Consider the following 22,082-nt stretch of genomic DNA (forward strand, 5'->3'; position numbering starts at 1 on the left):
GTTGAATAGTTGTTTTGAAAGTACTTTACCGAATAATCTACAATTTTTAATAAGAATATTAAAGGAAGAGCAGAATAACGTAACAAGAAGAAAGAGAATATTCGTTTATTTTTAAAAACAGGATAAATATTTTATTTTAATTCAACGAAGTTTATATTATTTTTATAATAGAAAAATGTAATTAATATTCGTACGATAACAACAGTAGTTTGTTTTGTTTCGTTGCAATCGTCGCTTAATAAATTTAGGAACTCTTGTGTTAGGTTTTGCATCTTTTTAAAAACATTTCTTTTTTTATTAACACGTTCGTTATTAATACTAACGTTTATAAATATACACGATGGTGTGGTATCTGTTTTTTGTCGGTGCTACTATGTTTCGTCTGGTTGGAAACTGTTTGTTGTTCCAGTGGAATCAGAATGTTTCTAGAGACAGACACAAGTAGAAACAGTGAGTAATGATCAGACATAGTCGCCGACTCTGACACTGTATAGCAATCGTATACGCGCGATACAATTTCAGAATCATTTCTCTGTACATCATAATCTTATTGAACAAGTTTTTGTTATAGATAGAAAAGTAAATTTTCTTTTCTTCTTTATGTTACAGATCAAGTGAGATTGTTGCGAGCAGTGCTCAAATTATGACGAACAGACATTGTTGATGACGTGTGCACTAAATTTAAGAGGGTGAGTAGCTTTATGCGAGTAATTAATAATACTATGCGAGCAGTGAGTACAGTTCAAAGAGTTTTTAATAATTTTACAACCATGTTACAGAACTCGTATTTCATTAATTATAATAAAAATTAGCATTTAAAGAGCTTCCTTATACTCTGTTAAATTCTTATGAAAGTTTCATCGACGAAAGATATTTCCATCCTTGGTATACACCAGAGACTTTTCAAGTGTATAAGAACGGATTAAATTAACATTAATGACGAGGCAATCGGAAAATTATAAATAATATTTTCATGTAACGCGAAGTTCTACTTTCCTTTTAACTAATTATCACTATTCTTGCATTGACAGTTGTCAGGCATAATTCTCAAATTTTATGACCGTTGAACTTTATGTTTATAATTGTCCAGATTGTTTAAATTGAAGTACGAAAACATAATTATTATTATATATGAAATATTGTTTATAATTATTTTTATATTAATGATTAGTTACATTATAATGAACATTATTATAATTAAATGAAAAGTAGATATTTTTACTTAAACTACAGTTACAAATAATTGAATGCAAAGGCACAGAATTAATTCCTATACCTAATCGATACTTTGGATTTTGCGCTGGTTTTATTTTTCTATGTACTGTGATATCTTTTCTTTAAACGGGTAAGCCCGTTTTTATCTATCGTCTTTTATTCTCTACACTTATTCCTTTCTTTTCCTCGGCTTCTGCGTTACATCAGCTTTTGAAAATTTCTGTGTGTATCGTTCCTGATCCGAGGTCTTTTGTTAGATCTTTTCCCACATTTTTCGTCCTCTCTTGGCTTTCTTTATCTTTTGTTCGATGAAGCATTTTCACAGCGCGAAAAGTCCTGAATTCGTTCTCTTTGTAACATTTTGCTTCAATTATTCTCTGTTTTCTTTGTTTAATTCTTCAACGTAACTCTTTTACTGAAAACAATGCGTAGTTTCATGCGATGCCGAAATAAAGAATACGTAAATTCTCCTTCGCGTTTCATCGCGTTTGACAGGAACGTTGCGCAATTTTTGAGAAAAATTATTCACGTTCTTGGATTATTCATGACACTTTTCTTGCTGTGTTTAACGACTGAATTTGTCGAATTGAAAATGTTCTCAAGCATTGATCGTAAAAGCTTACTTTTTAAAAAGAAATGTAGACTTACGGTACATTCTGAATAAACTCATGAATGGATCTACTTTCATATGCTTCAGTGAAATTACGCATCTCGTTAAGATAGATATCGTTCATTTTGCTGACTTGATGAAAGTAAGCAGCACGCACGACAGTATGATCAATTTTTTCGTTAAGATCATGGCATATGCGCCTGGGTAACGAGTAGGTGGTAAATTCCGTAGGCATAAGAATTGTCGACAATCAACGTGTGTAACCGCGGACGCAAACTAATCTAATTTACATGTTTGCGTGGGTTAGACGTGCCCTGCCAGCGGAAATTCCGTGTATTCGAAGGACTTTCAAATTTTGCACACGTTCACTGACCAACATCCGAAAGGTATTTACCGAAAGAGCACTATCCACTTGTGGATTAGGTTGAGCAGTTCATTCAAAAACGAAGTGGAAAACAACGAAAATTGAGTGTTCAGAAAATTTATCATGAAAACTATAGAGAAAACTATATTTTGGTTGAACCAAATAATGATAAGAATATTAAGAACAAAGAAGGAGAAAGTGTTCACAAAATCTAGTTTAATAACCAAATTTGAGGAGCAACTATATAATATTTTTGTATAAAAATAGTTCCAAAATGCAACAAATCTTGGAAAAAGTAACGTCAGTAATAAGATAAAATCTTTTTCCTTTATTTTATCTCACACGCCATAATTTTATGGCCATTAAAACAGATTTATGATAAAAGGGGAAATTATATTTTTCTCATTTTTAACAATTATAAAAACAAAGAAGAAGTAAGTCCCCACATCACCTATTTTAAATAGATTTTACAAACAAGTATATAACATATTTAAAACAACTTCCACGGAATGTTGAAAACAGTAATGTCACCAGTAACATAAAATATTCTTCGTTGTTTTATCCAACAGACCATTATTTCCTGTAATAACGAGACCCGGTAAATCTCTTGAATATATTTTACGAATAACTAAAATATATAATATGAAATCCGTTGCAACGTGCTTTTCAACTAACTTATGAGCACGTTAGCAAAGCTCCAAGACAACATCTGTGATATTATTTTTCCTCACGCTGGTCTACCTTATTGTTAATAAATAATTCTGTTCTCGCATATACCTTAACCTGGATAACAAGCGAAGTGCTCTAATAAACAATGATGCTCGTATGAATTTACATACATATATAATTAGTTATTGGATAAAATCTAAATTGTTATTGAAAGAAGAATTTTGATATACTAAATTTTTCAACTACCCGAAGAAAAATTTTTATTCGTGAAACTTTTATAGAAAATAATTTGTGTTTTAAACATTTGAAATAATATTACAGAATATTTTAAGAAGAGAAAATAGCTTCATATTTACTGACCTTATATGTAAGGAAACAATTAAAATAAATATTTGAAATGTTCAGGACTTGTTCCTATTATTGTAAATAACGACTCTGGCAAATTTCAAATCGTTTCATCGATTTTCACCGAAGTTATAAAAAAAAAATTACATCTATTTTCCATTTAAAATATTCGAAGGTTTGGAGGGCGTGTCAATGGCAAAGTTAAAAGCCCAAATATTACAGGAATTTCTTTTTATATATTTGCAAAGTATTTAGGCGGTGCGTAATTTAAATTTCAAAAATTATTAAAATAAGAACCGACCCTACTGTAGTGTATAACTAAGCAAAATGTTATACGTTGTGGGCGATGGAACCAATACAAAGTACAGCGTTATGGATTATTTCTAGAAGCTATCGGGCGAGTTCTATGTATATAGAGTATTCTGTTTGAAGCCAACGAAACAGCACTCGGGAAGAGAAGAAAGCTTTCGTACCCAAAGTATGCAACGAAAATTTGATTCCACCCCTAACGACCCCTCCTATATCAACAACAGATATACAGAATTATACATAAGAAAATCCCAGCTACCAGCTCTATTTTACATTAGCCGTTCCAAATATCCGGGTGCTTTCGGAGTGGAAATAATGCTGCCCAACAAACGTAGACAAGGAAAAAGTACACCTTGAACGACAGCCATGAATTTACGTGAGCACTGTGAATTTGTGACTTGTATATTGGTAGGCTCACTGTCACAGATTTTTTCAGTTAAATGTAATTAGGTTCTTTTGTAATTTTTGTTTAGTTGATTGACGCTGATATTGTAGAGAAATTAGTAACAGATCATTAGTACGACGCATATATAGATTTCAATGTTGTCAATACGAGTTTCTGATTCATGAACTGGTGGAAGTGTAGTTAACAGTTGACTTTCCAGACAAATATGGTTGAGGGTCCTTACCGAGTAGTAGATGGGTACTGTTTGCGCAACGTAGCGTCTAGGACTACGTGCCCGTTCTGAATCTGCTTTAGCACATCCTTATTTGGTACACACGTCTATATAGATCTCTATGAGCGTGGTCAGTGGTGCAGATAACTCAAATCGATAGGATAAATATGAAATCGTACAAAATATAGAAGAAGCATAGAAAAACAATCGATTAAAAATAATACTTGGAAATGTTGAAAAATAGAAGAAGGATATTTAATGAAAAAATATATTTACAAACGAATTTTACGAAATATTGACAATAAAATTTACATTTATTAATATCAAATAAAACTGACCCTATTGCGTGTTTACTCACTCCGTGCATTCCTCAGTTGAAGCATAGCAACAAGGTCAACTGGAGATGTTTCTTCTTTACAATAAGTGTAATGATGATGGCTATGTACTTGTCAAAATCTACAGAAAATATTCTAGCACGAAGCAGTTAACAACATTACAATATTTTCCATTTAACTGCAGCGAATATATAGGTTGAGTCCTGCGCATAGAAAATACTGAAATAAAAATAACCTTAAAAAATATTCATAATCAAAATAATACCGAATGTTTTTCTTGGCGGAGCAGGAGAACGGCACGAAGCCAACGATAAGTGTGATAACAAATCCGTTAGAATCTGTGAAATTGATAAAAAAAAAAGGTAGTAAGAAAAATATGTTTTTGTTATCAAATTAAAATTTGTATCTATTTTTATTGCTTTTCATGCAAGTAAGAAAATGCTAAAATGAAACGCTGAACAAATCTTCAAAGAGAAATGACCATGAAGTATGTGAAATATTGAAATTTCGTGATCTGTTTTGCATACAGAGTATTCCCCTTAATATTGTGCAATATTTGTTTTTAAGAGAAATGAAACCCACACAATTTATAAGATTTTTAAGAAGATTATGGAAACACTCACAGACGACACACATACGTGATATCGATCTGAGAACTTCCTGCTTGGGCGTGGTTCCAGGAACTCTGAACAAAAGGATAATATTCGTTATATTTTCCCCATCATGAGATCAAAACTACAAAATTGGCAACATTAGGCGTTCGAATTAAACGAAGTTGCATTTCGTGTGGCTTCTGTTTATCCGGTAACATTTCATCCCTCTTGGGATGTGTATTTCATTTAAGGTTTACGTTTCAACATTTTTCCCTGCTCCCCACTGAAACATTATTCGTTTTTAGTGCATAGTGCAATACTCGTTACGTTCAACTTTTCATTTTACCTTATGTACGGAATATTCTTAATTTATCGCAGAAAAGAGGAAATTGGGGATGTAAATTAATGTTGATATCGTTTCATGTATTTGATATTATTTTTGTATTTGAAATTAAATTATTAAACAAAGCAAAAGCAACGTAATTATTATGCAATTACAAAATTGATAATAATAAGAATCCTGTCTGTAAAAGTGTTACGGTGAGAAGTATGAACAGAAATTTCGACAATTTCGTTTATGCTAATTTTACGATGATGGGGATAAATTATTTGGGAGAAAAGCAAATTTGCCAAAGGATATTTGTATATAAATCACTTTTTTTATTTATTACGTAGTGAACAACTATTTTTTACTTATATTTATTTATTATTTATTATGTAATAAAATATTGAAATTTCATCGTGGATACTAAGTAACAATTTCTCTTGAAACATGTATTGGTATGAATATTGATTTGAAATTTCCTTTTTCAATTAGGTTCAAAGCGGATATCAAACGCACAACGATATTTAAAAAAATAAATATTCGTAATCGGTATAAAAAGGTTATCAAACGTGCATTATGGAAATTCGTTATGAAATTTATTCAAAGATGAGAGGTGGTACAAGAGATCGTTAAAATCAAATTTTATATTCGGGTTATGGAATATCGATTTTGAATGAATATTATTCAACGGATTTGTTTCGGCAAATTGTCCAGGTAAAAATCAAATGCCTAGGAAGAAGCATTCTTTGTATAACAGGCTATTGTTTCTTGACTCTTCTTCCATTCTTTAAATTTTCATAAAAACAGAATTGCGCATACTAGTTCACTGACAAGTAATCACACATTAAAGCCTAATTTGTTTAAACTAGCCACATCGCTTTAAATATATTTAGATCGCGTTCCGAATATTCCAGTTTTATATTATCCTCTTTTGCTTTATATGTACAGTACGAATTCCAATATACAAATAAACTAGATTATATAAAACTCTGACAGTCCATCCAGCATACGCTTTTACGTAATATTTTATTTTGATCGTTCAATATTACTTCAATATTTTTTTGCCGTTTCTATTGCGATAATTTCGACGTATTCGCCTCTGAAATATATGTGTATTGTGATAATTATATACATATATATGAATACTTTAACATAAAGTAGTGGTCTATATAAACACTAAAAATTTTTTTTTTTTTTTAATTCAAAGTGTCTTTTTTTTAGATATCAGTAACAGTTTAAAAACCATTGTTCGATGCTTAATATTCCTTGATTACTTGTGAGTGAAGGATAAAACCCTGTCGTCCAATTTCGTATCCTTAATTAATTAGTCAGTGAAACCCTTAAAGTAGTCTAAAACGACTGGCGAATGCTTAATAAGACGTCAAAGCACGGGTTTGCAGTTTAATGTCTGCCAGAACTCGACAATTGCGGCTGTAGTTGCATCCACGTTCATATTACCAAAGCGACTTCGTTGGTTCATTGTTTCAAGACACTTTGACAGTCAAATCAAATGCAAATCTGAAGAGTTTTGTGTACAATCGTCTCCCTGGTTCGTTTATAACTCTTGCCCTATAAATACGTATTATTTTCAATAGTAAATTGAATATAAATAGCAGGCCATTAGACATGCAAAATGCCTATAAAGCCTACTGGAATTTCAAGATGTATTTACAGTAAGTTCAAATAAGTTGAATTTTGTCTACTTTCGTATAGTAATTAAGTTTATTGTATTTTGGATTACAGAATAATAATTTATACAATAATTTGGCTCCTAGACATATTAAATATTTATATACAATTATTGATTTCAACATGAGAATTAAAAAAAAAAATACTTTCGCTAGAATTTATTAGAAATAGTATTAAAAACTGAAGGTTTTATAGACATTTAAAAATATGTAGTCAGATATCCTAATAATTTAACTTTAATGATTTGCCTTCCCTGGAGTGAAAAGATTACGTGTACGTTGGAAATAAATTTAAAGAAAATGTTTTCATAAAATTGTGAACTCACTGGTATGCTTTTACCAACGTGCATCGTTAAATGCCTACGTTTATTAATGACTGTATACGTTTGCCAGCAACATTAAACGTGGTAGCATACAAATTTATTCAAAAGCTTGTTTGATAGTAAGTGTATGTATCACAGAATTTTACGCTTTTGCAATATACATATTACAGTCGATATTAACATAATTCAAAGCGAGTCAAAAGTTTACCTTATCTGTTGCCAAACATAATCGAAAATATTTTTGTATTCATTTATCGTATATAATGATGCAAAATATTATAAATATTAATTCGAATACGATAAGTGCAGAATATTTTCACGAGAAAAGTTCTAAACTGAATTGAAATTGCGTTCCAATTAAGTATTTCTCAAAGTACTCATTCATAGTTCCGAAAGTTCTTCTAACTTGTTTGCTGAACTCGCTTTAAAAGTCATTGAAAGTTTTCGACGAGCCTATAGCGCAGGAAATCGCAGAGGGCAAAGATGTCCCTATAAATAATGAAATATCTTCTGAAAATGCTTTTTCAATCGACGACTCTGTAAATCAATGGTTAGATATAAAAATGATAGTAAACTTTTTAAGAGAAACAATTGTTCGATCAGCAAAATATATTATAATTTACTTGTTTGCCTGTAATGGTACTTCGACCATTTTTTCTATAAAATCAAGTTTGTTTGTAAATGTTACTTACAGTCAGCTACAAGTCCAGTCGTTCATTCCCCTGATCGTTAACATTTATTATACTCATTTCTTAGAATATTACCAGCATTGCATCGAAATAAGGCAACTCAAAAGAACGATACCGATCAACAAATGACGCAAATCAACATTAAGCTGATACGAACTAATCAGTTAATTAAAACGAAATGAGATCAAAGTGAACAAGTATACATGGGGGAACAAATCTGAAATTTTGAATACTAATTCCATCACGTATTCCAGACAGGTTGAAGTGTCCTAATGATCCATAACCTAATTAATTTCTACATCGCATCTATAGTAAAGCTGACATCTGTGAGTATTGCCGCATAACAGGCAGCAGGTGAACGAACGAGTTAATGGAGTTTGATAGTTGATAGGATCGATCATGGACCTCCAATGGCAACGGTGATAACGTGTCCATCGTCGAGAAGCTACTGTAGATGTATCACTTTATATCACGGATGCCTGCACGTTAGGGACGCACCTAAGTACACGTTCAAACGCTTCCATTTACGTTCCTAAAATTATATAGATTCTTCAACATTTGTCTAACGATCGCTTCGGATACATTCTGATGTTCGATAAAATCGAAACAGTGATGCGAACGTAATAGGTAATTTAAACATATAATAAACAAAGTCGATTCTGCGATAGTAGTCCCCATGCAACTGATAAATTTAAAGCTAGGTGAATATATCATGCTACAACCTTTAGCTTCATGCAGAGAAGAGTTTTGTAACTCTATCATTTTTGTTTATTCAAGAAATGAAGGTTCCTTTAAAATAATATGGAATATTCTACGTACTATAATAACTTAATCAGACGAAACTCGTGCAATTTGTAACTATTTAATTAGTCGAAGTTTACAGTTGAGCTTGTAGATCGACATCCTTAAAATATAGATAAAACAGCCTCTTTAATTTTAAGTTCTACTCACACTCATAATTCAATTAAGACATATTGGTACAGTTTTTTTTAAATACTATCATTACCCAAAGTAATGTAAAGGACACAGAGGTCCTGAAAAGGTTGCAGAGTTTGAAATCCAATGAATTCCATTACATTTGTAAATCTCCATTGAAACCACTAATTTTGGATACTACATAAAAGATACGCAAGTATAGAGAGCATTAAACGATGAAATTATTCGTTAAATAATTCCTTTTATCCAATTGTCCGTTCCCCATCGCTCGTTCGACAGATCGTTAAACAGTCGAGGGAAATTCAATATGGCTGGAAAAAAAGTCGAAACAGCTCATTCCATTTAATTTATTTCGAAGGAAATGAGGTTCTATTTCATTTCCAATTATCCCAGACCCGTACATTCACACTCCATCTGTGTTGAAACCGTGTTTCTGCAGCAACACGAGGGTCTCTGGAATTCCATCAAAGCGTGACGTGTACACTGAGAACTTCGATTGTGTAAATTTCGGCTCATGGCCCCACGGGGAACGCATCAGAAAATTCCTATTGCTTGGACGTTGCCGAAGCAACCTATAGAAAGTTATTCAGCGAACGAAATCAACATTTGAAAGAATATAGCAAAAGCTGTACTTGCAAAGGGTATAGAAATGCCACTATTATCATTGTCTTCATGATACAACTGAAGCTGTAGTTGCATATTTTAACATTAAATTAACAAATGGTGTACAAAGTGACTGGTTATGACATTTACATATACGTAAAGTTTGCAAAAATATTTGATAAGTATTTTTTTTTTTTATAACGGCCACGACTCATGTTTCAGAAGTGAAACCATCCTCGAATGTGGACTATTAATTAATTGTTATATGCTGGAGTGAAAATCGTTACAAATCAATTTTTTACTATTTCGAAAATCTAAAGAGCTGTAAAAGTTCTTGACTATTGCTTCTGTTTCGTTTGATAAAAGAAATGCATAAAGGAGAAATCGCTCAATAAATTCTACGCTCACTCGTAGAATTTATTTTAAAAAATTTTAACTATTAAAAATGATCAAGTGTAACACATTCTAAACAAATATCGGAAAAATTCTGCGACAACCAGTTTCGCCAAGATTTTTTATACCGTATTTCGCAGGATACAAAAGAGCGTGAGATATGTAGCTATGGACAGCAATAAGTTCCGTCCAGCGGCAACTTAGAATCTAATAGTTTACCATCGCATGTGCGGTGCCACGTGGTATGCGCATATGTGGCTTCTCCTTCTTTATGCATTCCGTGCTCCTCCCGCTTCAAACGTGTGCGCGCATACATCGTCCTTTGTTAATTTGCTTCTACTGGTAATGTACGTAGAAACACGCCAATGCGAAACCTCCAAGCGCGCATAAAGGTACCTCTGGACAGGTTACGCAGTATATACCGCCCACATATTGGGTCTTCCTGTCGTTTTCTCATACCTCGTACACACGCCTAAACTACGGTCAATGCGCCTATTCATAAATGTGTTGGTAGGCACATGTCCAGATTCAACTTTGCTATTTCCTCGATACGCTGGTTGCAATTTTCTTTCTTCGAAATCGAGTGGTTTAATCATTTCTATTAAGTGTAAATAGTTTAATTTGAACTTTCTTTAAGTTGGTTAACAAAACACAACAAAAATGAATGGTAAATGAACTCCCTATCAAATGTAATCTTATCTTTCGAACGGTGTTTCGTCCAAGATTAATTATTACGCAATTTCTTTTTTTCACCTAACTCTGTTGTATGGATATTGATAAATTTGCAACGTCTAACTGTTTAGTAATAATAATGAGGAATGTACCAAATTGTTTTTATGCTGATTTAAAAGTCGCTTTGGGTATTAGACTTTAGACAGAGAATTCCTGACCGAAAAGCCTGGATCACGTATTTGGTGAAAATAGCTGGTCGGTAAGCGGACGAAGCGTGTTTGAATCTCTGCCTCTGCAATCCAATCATCTTATCCCATTCCTTTCAACTCTACTAGTATTTGTACGTTTCTTCAAACTTGCTTTATACGACTTGAATTCATTATGTGTTCTTTGTAGGAATTCTGCAAATTACTCTCGATTCTGTCTGCATTGTTGGACATCAAAGGTAATACACAACGTTTGTTTATAGCATATAGTACACAATAGGTTGTTCAGTTCGCATAAATGTTTCGACAATAAAACATTTACTTTAATTATATCGAACATTTCATATAATATTGTACACATTTTCAAGCATAGAGGAATATCCTGAAATATATAATAATACATATTATAGAAACATATATACTAGTTGGACTCGGCTAACGTTGTTCAGCCTCATTGCAAATGTTTCCTTATTCTCTAAACCACTCTATTCAAGAAAAAAATACTGTTGTTATAAACTGCATACCAAATTCATATGTCAATCTCAATGCAATTTACTTGATGTGGGACTGTAACGCCACATACCAAATGCAAAGGATACTAAAACAATTTTTTTTCGCCCAACAAACATTCCTTAGACATAGTAAAAGTTCTTAAAAGCAAGTTCCATCTTTCAATGGTTAGTAAAAATAAGGAATACTTCTTGATGATGAATACTTAGTGCCAGTACGAATCGAAAAGTCCTTTTTCATTTTTCAATCCAAGATTTCGTTACGGAGGTACGTCAGCTATTAATAACAATGCATGATGAATACCTAGTGCCAATACGAATCGAAAAGTCCTGTACCACTTTTCAATCCGACTCTTCGTTATGGAGATATTCGGAGTTAAAGTATCTACGCGCTCGAACGCACGGACCACGTGGAGAGCGAGCGCTGAGCCCTGTATTGCGTGGCGCGAGTGCTGAACCCTGTAAGTCTCGTGACCGCGTGCGCGCGCGCGCGCATGTGTGCACGTGCGTAGCACTCGCGCACTATCCAGAGGTAAACAAACCACGGGCACGAGCGGGCCGCGTCGAGAGTCCCAACGGCAAACTTTAATTGCTTTTATCTCCGTAACCAATGATCTCATTGGAAAACGGTAAAGGACTTTTAGATTCCTTTGCTCATAAGCTATTGATCTTGATAGGTTTTACATTTTTGTTATTACTATATGTAGCAATATTAAGGGATTATTCTTTATTACTAATCGAATAAGTAACAATATTTACTCGTCATTTTTTTTAAATTCAATTATCGAACTTCTAAGTTCTGAATTTGATCTTACGTAGATTGGAATAAATCTAAACATCCCCTAAGTATTAACTTGATGACCATTACAATTTATTTATAAATATATTCGAAGTTCAGTTGCCCAGTTGCTTATTGTTGATCTTTTATCAGATTACAAGTATACTTGACAATTATTAGATGTTGAAATTAATTCCATGTCTTTAGATTTACATAATTATTTACCCATATGGAAAAGTTGTATGTTTTCTTTTTTTATAAATAAATGGTATGTTTACTTTAGAAAAGCACAGAATTAATTTCTACACCTAATGTATTATTGAAGAAAGGAAACACTCTTGTCGTGAATTGCATTCCACAAAACAATAATATTACATGTCAAATATAATATGCATATATTTGTATAATACATAATAAATAATATATTGTATAATATATTTATACATAAATATGTTTAGGTAAATATGTAGCACGTATGAAGGAACAGTATATCAAAAAGTATTGTTCATATTTGTATTCATATCCATTCGCCGTTGCTATCGGATATTTGGAATATTTGCTCACGTGTCCGTTTAAATTTTACCTGCGTCCATAACATAAGCCGATTACATACCGAATATTGGCAAATTTTCACATGAAAAGCATTTTGACGCCTGATTGCATTCTCGCTACGTTTTTTGGTTGATAGCTCAAAAATCTATTCCGCGTATAAAAAGCTTGATACGTTCTGTTGCAATTTCGGCACTCATCGGAATAAATTCAATATTATAACATATGTTCACAATATTTAGAACAATACTTTTAAAACCTACACTATCTTTATAATACAAACCAAACAATTTTACAGATCTAATATTTTCCTCGTGGAAAATATATACAGAAAAAAGCGACTTATAATTCTTTATGGATTTCAGATTGATTTTGACAATCATCTTCGGTTTTCTTTATTTTTAATTATATATGGAAGCTACGTTATCGAATTTACTTGCAGTTCTTTGTAAATAAATATTTCTAGAATTTTAAAGTTTTCTTGGTTTGACGTATCCTATGTTCATACTTTGATTTAAGTTTCGAATTCTTTTTATTGCTGCATCTGTAAAAATATGAACTCGCACACACATTCTCACTGTAACAAAAATGATTTAAGTTTAGAAATCGAACGATTTAGAATCATAGATCACGTGGAGAAAAACGTTACCAATATTTGATAGTAAAGCTGCCGTTCCAAATCTCTGAGAGGCAGCACGAAGGCTCGGTAAGAGGGTCGAAAAGGGTGGATTTTTATTACGTATCGTACGCTCTCGACCCCTCGGAAGCATTTGCGCTCCGCCTTACAGATGAGGGATGATAGCCTAACGCCGAAACTCACCCCAAGCCAGTAGCTCTAAGAAGTGGTGGGGATAATCACGCGACCCATACGTGATACATTTCAGAGACGATTACGCAGGATTCGCTATACTTGTGAAATACTTCAATGTACGCTTTGTTCAGTTCATTCTGCGTGCAATGTCCTTCAAATTCACCTTCATACTAATTCAGACTGGGCGTATACATCATACCAGTCCATAAATAGGCAGCTCAGGGGTCAGAATCAGGTCAGATTTAATAGCAATCTATCGTTGAATTTACACAGTGGATACGTCCTACGTGGATACGTACGTAATAAACCATAATTTATTGATATTGTGTAGGAAAATATAATTTTTAACCAATTAGATGTCCCAACTAGATTTGTAAATTGCCAATTACAATTTTTATATAGCGTGGGTATTAATATCCGCTTTGGTATCGTGAATTCGTAATTTGCAAGCTAGTGGATCTAGAGCTACAGCCTTTTGTAGTTGAATATGGGTGGATGTCTTTCCTGGGTAGCAGATGGGTTCCGTTTGCTGCCCCGTAAAATGACTCCCAGGGCTACGTGCTGCTTCTGCCCTTACCTTGTCTCGGCTCTGTGTACACACCTGATCTATTACAGTTTCTCCCTTAAGAACAGGTCTCCCTTAAGACAATTTCAAGTTCAGATTATTATTAATTCCATTGAATGTATATATATAGTGTCTTGCAGACATCACGTATATTTGAAACATGGAAAGAAGGTGTTGGATTTATTAACATGATAAATTTGTTCTAAACAACAACTTAAAAGCAGTAAATAAATTCAATTGGTAGTTATGACAGTGAATTACTTGGTAGAATTGGTATTGCCTCATTGTGTTCGTATTTATTGGTAAAATAATTTAAGATTAAACAATATTGTAAATTCCTTAAAGTGTGAAAACACACTACCTGATAAAAATAAAATAAATAATAAACATAAAATTGTTACTGGAAAAGTGAGAAAATCGTGGGAAATTGAATAAAACTTAAGAAATAATTTTGAATGAAAACTTCAAAAGGTGTCTTTCGACGCCTTTGATCAAAATAGCGTGAAGTATGTATATCTTCTTCACACCTCAGTGCTACGCCATTTGCATAAGAAGTACTTTATTTTCCGCTCGCAAATACATTCTGAGCAGTGAAGCTCCTCCGCCATTATACTGTTTAAACGTGTGCGTGTAAATTCTTCATTCTAATGCATTGCTGTAAGATTTCATTTGTTAGCCGCAAGATGTTTCAGTACTTTGTTATCGCAGTACTACCTGAACACCAAGCCCTCGCCGAGGAAATATAGGCTAACCTGGAAAAATGGTATTAACATCTTTCGCGATGCACGCAACGAAAGAACACGTCTTCTCCCTCGGTGCGCTTCTCATACACTTTGATGCTCCTCCGTGTTGATGCCAGGAACAATGTTTCACCAGAGGAAAAAAGCTGTCTCATGATGAGATTTAAGCACGATTTTATAAAAGCTTTCGTTAGAATCTCGAGGCAGAAAATATGACAGTGCGGAAGGAAGTGAAGTTGACGCAGGCAAGTAATGTAATATATACAGTCTGCGAGAATTTTCGAAACGAGAAATAAATTGGCCATTGAAGGAAGCATCGCGCGATGCAATGCTCGCAATAGTCTTGTGTCTAATGATCTTTAAACGTTTATTTGTACAGTTTATCTTCATTGGAGGAAAGTATGGATCACGAAGCGAGAGAAATACCATTAAGTTCTCCAGAATGGATTCAAAGTTGTCAAAATTCAACGAATAGCATCTAAGCATTCCCTTTCAATAGTATCAAATAATATAATTATATAAAAGTCGTAGTTTATTGTGAGTTTGTATTTTTATTAATAAAACATTCAAAATTGGGTTGGCGTAATGATAGCTAAATGGCACAGTAAATAACTAATGTTTAATATTTCGTAAAAATATTATTGTTGAAGTCGTTTCGTTAATAAAGAGGTTTTGGAAATGTACAGTTGCAAGTGAGAATTTTAAATATTGATGGAAAGCTTTTGAATATATGCAATTTTAAGGAAGCACTTTTATTGATTTCTTTATTTTATTGTACACGTTCGTGATTGAATATAGAACAAATTTACACTTTTAAATGGAAATAGAATTGAATTATAAAAGAAATGTTAACTGAAGAATTCCCACGAAAAATATTCACGTTCCTCGAGTGCTAGAGTTTTTATATTTATAACTAATAAAGATTTTTTTACTATTACTCGCGACGAAAGATTCAGCTATTTTAAACATATTAAATTGACCACGAGTCTCTTTTATTTTCAACGTTTAAATAAGTATTTTACGCGCTCAAAGAGCTTTGTTATTTACCTGCCTTTTACTTACAATGTTTGTAACATCTAAAACTTCGAGAAAATATAAAGGAAAGTTCAACTTTTATAATTGTGTTTCATAATTCATGTAGTCCGAGTAAACTTTACTTATTTTGTTCAAGTTCTACATCAAAGAATCCCTTAACACTAAAACTATCGAGCTGGTCAATTAGACTCACATAGGTATCTCAAACTTTTGAAAAAAGACTACTCAATTATTAAGCGTGGTTTTGTCGTAATATTTGATGGCAACTGTTGGCATAGGAAACTAATTATATATTAACAAATTCTAATTCATCAAGTATGAGTATGATGAAATTTAGTTTATCAACCAAATTTTTCTTTATTTGATGAATAACTACTATTTGTTTTGTTTGCAATTAATTGACAAAAATCATCTCCAATAGAAAGACAACAAATATCAACAACACTATTCACAGTACTTATTAGTAAAATATTTACTTTATTGAATATCATCGTGCTACAAATTATTAATTTTATTTTTATAACCATAAAAGCCTTGAAGCTGCTCTTTTGCCATTCAAAACTTTGCTGCTATACCAATTGTCAATATACATTCAATTATCACTATCTTTTTCTACCATCAGAATCGTTTGAACTAATTCTATTTATTTCGTTAGCGAAAATCGCACGACCGATGCATTTATTAGAATTGCGCATAGAGATCCGAGCCATCGGTGCAGTCGTGTTTGAAAGAAACATGTCTTCCAATTAGTCAACGATGCTAGAACTTTGTTTCAATAAGAACCCAAGCACCACCCTCGAGACTAATAAACTTGAAAAGTTGCTGAACATTCCCCACCTCCGCAGGGTTTTCCTTGCCAATGCACGCTCGCTGCTTTCATAAAATCTGCGGCGGAAAAACAGGACGTGGTACAATATCGTCCACCGTACCAAGTGTAAACGAGATAAACTTCTTTAGCGCAAAATGAGCTTAAATGGAATACCAAGGAATTATTTTACCTCCCTTACCTGTTCATTTTGATAACTTATCTCGTGCGTACGAACTGCAACTATCTCCACGTATATAATAGACGTATCCTTCGGAACTGACCTTAATTTGGATTGCAAACGATACCTTGAATGGTTTCATTGTCGCGTGTACAACTCTGGCGAACCTTGATATCAGACAGGTGAACCTGTCATAGGTAACTTTTCAATCGGTGAAACATAAGAAACTTTAGAAATTACAAGTAGAACATTTCGTAACGTTCTGCACTGACACAAAGCAACAAATTCATTGATTGCACGGATAAAAATAGGGTTTGAAATGTGTTACTATAAAAAATATTTTAAATCTATCTTTTCTTTATAATATAACAGCGTCATACGATTTACAACCACATCCTAAGCTTCGTTCTTAACTTTAGTGGCATCTGGGTGTATTTATGTTGCCCTTAAGTAATTTTATGTAAGTAATGGAAGTATGCTGTCAAGATTAAAGCAACTTTAAAAAGTTATTTCATACATTGCCTACTTTACTTTACCGTTTACTATCTCTGCATTGAATCTCATCAACCTTCAAATAACTAGATCGTATTAACGTTTGATGCAAATGTTTATAGTAATTAGATGTGTATCAATAATTGCGTTCCGGCGAAAATTGGTAAACTAAATTATAGCGAAAAGATAATTACAGGTAGTGACTAATATGTATGTATCGTTTCGAGATCGTATCAGAAGCAGATCGACCAACGCATCATTTATACGCAATCTCGAATTTCGAGATAATGCCAGCCTCGTGGAACAGTATCATTTGAAATGAATAACTGTTGTTATTTAGCATAAATGCACTTCTCATTTGAATTTACTATTTACAGGAATTTCATTAATATTCAACAAATATCTACAGTGGAAGAAAGTGTAATAAATAATAGTAGTCATGCTCATTTAGGTATAACTTACATCATTGATAACGATAATAGCATTCCTTAAATCACTTAAACGTAAGGATAATTACAGTACTCGAAAAAGATATAATGTTTTGCGTGAAATTAGTCTTATTGATATATTCAACATTTATTGTTACGAAAACCATTGTCAACAATTTAACTACTGATCTATCCAGAAACAGTTTACAATTAGGAAGATGATTTTCTACAGTGGTATACATTAATCTAACCTGATATTAATTTGTGTATACTGTTACTAGGTGTATCGATTACGGTATTTGCAATTGTGCTTCTCAAATTGTGCATTGTGTATAAACAATCAACAAGACAGTTAAATGCTTTCTGTAGATAAATATTATAATTAAAAAATCTACGAATAGGCCTCGGGTAGATAAAGTTTTAAGATTGTAATGAAGGACTTACATTTTATACGTACAGAGTTCAGAAATATCCATTTGTATGAATGATAATGTTCTGAATGTTAGTATAATAATGTCATAATACGTAATGAAGTAATAGTTAGTAAGTGATACTATAATATGTTAAGTTGCGTTAATTCTTAATCTATTCTCAAAACAATTGGATGTTTCTGAAAGCTGCTGACGTGGCTGACTTCGTGGATCAATAATACGTTTCCCGGTAAAAATATATTGTAACTTGGAGATTTCCAGCGAATGATTGAACTGCGAACATTGGAATAATGTTGATCGAATTGTGCAAGAAGTATTATTCAAGTGTTCAAAGAACATGCTGATTAAAGTGAAAGATATACCTCAAACAGTTTTAAACATCAAAAAATTATCGAGTTAATTTAAGCTTCTTATGTAACTCCTGCAATAAAGTATTTAATAGCATATTTAAATTAATAGCACTCTGTGAAACCATCCCAGGATGAATTTCCTTTAAATTCAATCATTTCTGAAGATTATTAAAACAGACTATTTCGAGTATAATTTTACCAATACCTCAAAAATAATTTATAAAGTGAAAGTAAATTTGAGAAAGACAATAATTTAATATCATTTTATTAAGAAAAATTATTGTTAAGTAACTATTTTTCTTAAACACAAATAGAGAATCTTATCGACTCTATTCCATTGAACTTTGAAAGTACTGGCAAAACCGATCCCTTGTACTATTGAAATCGTATCCCTTGCCGGCGTATGTGGACAGACGTGAAATTGCATTCCGAGTTTCTGTTTCTCCCTCTGTTCTTCCAACTCTTCTCGGTGGAATTAAAGCAACCGCATTAAAGCATGGCAATGGCATTTAAAATCGTCCTTAGTGTTTCTAGTTGACTGTTCACCGATGCGTAAACAAACACGAAGGGACTCGATGGAAATATCTTGTTCTGGTATCTTGAACCACATTCTGACTCTTCTCATCCTTGAAAGTGATACTAAGGGGAATCGATTTCATACGATAATCCTGTTTATGGACAGATGTTATACAGAGTGTTTCGTTGAATGAAAGATAATAAAATATCTCACGAGGGGACGAAGCTATCAAAAATATCCTTTTCCAAAAGTTATTCTGTACAAAGGGGACACCATATGGAGTAAATAATTTGTTGTAAGTGAAGTGATGGCGGAGATTTAACAAACAAATTAATTAGTGAATCATTTTTTTCTGAGTGAAGCGATGGAGGAGATTTAAATGCAAATTAATATTGTCAAATGAAACCTTACATATTTTTATACATGTCCATGTAGTATACGACTTTTTCCTTAGTATTTTTTGTTGTCATTCGAATGCTAGATTTTGGAGTTACGTGTCTCCAGAAATCTTCATCGATCACTCGACTCCTGTGCTGTAGCAATTGGGAAGCCTCAGTGAGCTTTCGCAACCGGAAACATTAGGAAACGTCTCCGATGACCGACACTTGACTTTCGTGCCCATTCGTATACCATTAACCGCTGAGTGCCAACCCTTCCGAAAAAATCCCAGTTTCCTGACAAAAGAACATAATGGGAAGTTCATCGTACGCAGGAGAAAAGTCTACCCTTACGCACTTTCAGCTTCTTTAATTTCTTTTCTTAATCGAGACTGCTTTATTTTTGGACTCGTTCTTCTCTTCCTTCCTAACTGAAATAGTCATGTCTCTATTTTCAAATGATTTAGATGAGCTACAATTGATAAATCATATTTTATTTTTATTTTTCGAGATGTATGTATAAACTCCGATATCTCATACCACCTCTAATATAAAAAGAACGAAAATGCGTTAATAAAAACCATTTAGAGCAAATATTTCAACGAGTATCCCAGTGATTGTTCAATGCAGAAAAGGAGGAGCACAAGTAGGCTGTTAGTAGGTTAATTATTTTTTGTGAAAAAGCTCTAAAATTTGGGATCCACAGGATTCATTTTGTTAATTACGTTAGAAAGAGACAGGATTGGACAATATTGTCTCTTTTATATTTTATATTCTTGTATTTCCATTTACTCTGTCCTTGATATCAAAACAAGTTCTATTATCCGAAAGTTCTCTTATCTAAATACTTTCGTCCCTCGATTAATCCTCATAAGACTTGCCTGCATTTTACCCTACCGAATTGTAAGATAACGAATGTATTATCATTAAAGGGGCTGAAAACAACAGTACAGAAAGGAAATTAAATTTACTTTCGACAAGAATCGCCGACAAAATCTCCCAGACGTTTGTGAAAGTTTCTTGATGACTCCTTTGCTACAGCAGCCGATGATTAATCCAGAAAGAACGACGAAGCAGGAATTAACGTTGCTCCTAAGAGAGTCGTTAAATTCACCGCTGCGCGGTAAATTAACACGTTCTGTCGACGACAATTTGCAGCTACCTCTGCTAAGGCCAACGTCGTTTTAAGGATTACGTGGATTGCACGGTCGAAAAGTTCCTCCTGGTACATATTACCGAAATATACTGGCAACTTCTATGTAGGATATACGCTCACACAATTTTCGATAGATACGCGTTTCGTTGTAACCTGTTCCTGTTGTTCCACTGCGCAATTTAATATTACTTCGCGTATTCAAATGAACACAACTCTGTAACAGAATTTAGCATGATATTCCATGCGCAGTGCAAAGCTGAATTATATTCGCGTGAATAATGCAACTGTAATTCCAATAGTGTAATTGATGTTGACACTTTCTGTTGAAATAGTTAAATCGTGTCTCCTTTTTCGCATATAATATTTGATGCGTTCAAGTTATATCTTCTTTTCGTTTTTTTTTTTAATGTATATGTGTCAATGTTTCTTGCGGTTATTTCACAATCTCAAATGGTATGTATTTCACACGATTTGTCAGAGTAGTTATACCTTAATACCACTTTGCAGAGCTAACCTGATCAGTATGCAAATGTAAGAATGTACATGTGTAACATGAAATTAGATAAAGCATAAGATTCATCTGTCACCAATTTACATGGTCGATGGGTTTCTCAGAAAACTGTGTAAATCGAAATTATGTCTTTTTGCATGACAAATCGTAAAACAAAAAATGTATATAATTATTTATAACAAACCATTCAATACGAGGTCTTAAATTCTGTTGTTGCAGATTTATTGCCAAAAAGGGGAAATTTATTTTTTAGTTTTGGCGCCAGCGTTAACTAACGAACAAACATTCGCAAAGCATAAATGTTTGATTCTGACAGTTTCTACTTTTGAAATCTGTCATATTGAAAGCCTTGCAAACCGGAGATTAGGTGCCCATCATGTATTCAAATGAACGTAATTCTGAAGCAGAATTTAACATAATACGAAACGCGAGGTCCAAAACAGAATTAAATTCTGATACAACTGTGATTATAATTATTTAATTAATATTGACACGTTTTATGTAACGTTTTTATTATCCAAATGGGAGGGTATGAATCGAGTTTATGTGAATCGACGATTCGTAAATGCTATGTATTCATTGTTTTGAAGCAGCTCATTGTACAACATTATTATCATATATAACACGTATAAATTGCAACTCGAATTGTATCGATTACATCTATTGGCAAACGACCGCCAGAATGGAAAGTATTCAATACTCTGTATGCAACAATACGTTAAGGCAATCTATCGAGCAATGATGTTGCATGCAATGCGTAATCTGAAAACAATAGTACTTTGTTCCACTAAATCACACAGAACGTCGATTTAATGCATCGAACGTTGAAAACATATATAGACATCAATTAGGATACATGACTGATTATTGCAATAGTACCGAGGAAACATTATTTTACTCAAACAGAATTGAAAGAGATTATTTGATGTGTTATTGGTATGGTTCAACTTGTGTT

At 33.0% G+C, this 22,082-nt stretch overlaps 1 protein-coding gene across 3 annotated transcripts in view; it reads left to right on the plus strand.

Moving 5' to 3' along the window:
• LOC128876089 (1-phosphatidylinositol 4,5-bisphosphate phosphodiesterase epsilon-1-like) overlaps positions 1-22,082 on the plus strand; it is a 126,032-nt gene that overhangs the window by 57,101 nt on the left and 46,849 nt on the right. For all 3 annotated transcript variants that reach the window (XM_054122173.1, XM_054122172.1, XM_054122171.1), the window contains exon 4: positions 610-689. The gene's annotated coding sequence lies outside the window, so the exon portion shown is untranslated. The remainder of the gene's footprint in view (positions 1-609; positions 690-22,082) is intronic.

Source organism: Hylaeus volcanicus, chromosome 5 (genome assembly GCF_026283585.1).
Source record: "Hylaeus volcanicus isolate JK05 chromosome 5, UHH_iyHylVolc1.0_haploid, whole genome shotgun sequence".
Lineage (NCBI taxonomy): Eukaryota > Metazoa > Arthropoda > Insecta > Hymenoptera > Colletidae > Hylaeus > Hylaeus volcanicus.